Source organism: Physeter macrocephalus, chromosome 7 (assembly GCF_002837175.3).
Source record: "Physeter macrocephalus isolate SW-GA chromosome 7, ASM283717v5, whole genome shotgun sequence".
NCBI lineage: Eukaryota > Metazoa > Chordata > Mammalia > Artiodactyla > Physeteridae > Physeter > Physeter macrocephalus.
In genome coordinates, this window is record NC_041220.1 from 130996606 (window position 1) to 130998080 (window position 1475).

General features: G+C 40.4%; 1 protein-coding gene across 5 annotated transcripts in view; it reads left to right on the forward strand.

The window, feature by feature from the left end:
* INTU (inturned planar cell polarity protein) overlaps nt 1-1475 on the forward strand; it is an 84865-nt gene that overhangs the window by 61997 nt on the left and 21393 nt on the right. The window lies entirely within an intron of this gene.

Here is a 1475-nt window from a genome sequence, read left to right on the forward strand (position 1 = left end):
GTAGTATGGTTTTTAATCTTTTTAAAAAACTATTGATATATTTCCTAGCTCTGTCCACTAGAGCACCACTATCACCCAGGCCATGTTGTATAAATAATATTTCTCGCTAAAGGGAACCAAGACTCCTATGAGAAATGACTGATTCCAGACTTAGGGCTGACAGTGTACAAGATAAGCCTGGCAACATCTTGTTATATCAGACATCCAGGAAGCTTTCAAAAAGTACTAGGGTTAATTTAGGGTTCAAGTAATCAGGAGAGACCTTGAAGAGGCTCCCTCTTGAGCATCTATAAGGACAATAACTGCATTGGATTGAAGCACATCCGATATGTCTAAGTCCATGAGTTCATAATGGTACTAAAGAAAAAAAGAAAGTTCTTGGTCAACTTTGGAGGATGCTAAGGAACTAATTCATTATTGTGAAAACTGGTAATTAAGGAGAAAGAATCAAACATTTATCTGCCTTTCCTATCTGAACCATACCTCAAGGTTAACAAATAGAGATGAGGGGGAGTTTCTCTTTATGGAAGTGGTCTACCTAACATATCAAGAAAGAATGACAGAATTGGAATACCATCATTTTTCAATTCCCCTCAGTGAGTTAAAGGATCTAAGCAATGATCATCAGTAGCTGTTAACATCACAAAAAGAAAGTCAGCCAGATAGTAAGTGGTTCCTGATGGAAGCACACAAACCACCTATGAAATATACCTGATCACGCCTCCAGGTCTGACTACCAGTTTACAGGAAATACAGGGGAAGAGGGACATGTTAAATGACCCCATTTGGGGGAGGGGGATTGCAGTCAGCAAAATTCAGACACCACACAACGGGACGGTTTCTTCAACAAATAAATTTGTTGAAGAAGGTGAGGGGGTGGGCCTGGGGTTAGGAGAAGCTGAGAGAGACCTATCAGTCATAAGAGACTCAAGAAACATATCAACCAATTTCAGTGTATGGACCTTACGTGGATCCTGATTCAGGCAAGCAAAAATTTTTAAAACATCTATGAGACAATCAAGGAAATGAAAACACTGTTAACTGGATATTAGGTGGGAATAATTCTCTAGATGTGGTAATGATATTATGTTTATGTATTTTTTTTAAGTCCTTCTGTTTTAGAGATGCATTCTAAAGTATTTACAGATGAAATGATATAACATCTGGGATTGATTTTGAAATAATTCACCAGGGAGAGGGAAGAAGGAGAGAGGGGATAGAGAAGAAACAAGATGAGCTATGTACTGGTCATTGTTTAAGCTGGGTGATGGCGGGCACATAGGAGCTAATTATACTATTCTTTTTTTGTATATGCTAAAATTTTCAGTAATAAAAGCCTTTAAAAAGTAAATGAGGGCTTCCCTGGTGGCGCAGTGGTTGAGAGTCCGCCTGCCGATGCAGGGGACACGGGTTCGTGCCCCGGTCGGGGAAGATCCCACATGCCGCGGAGTGGCTGGGCCTGTGAGCCATGGCCG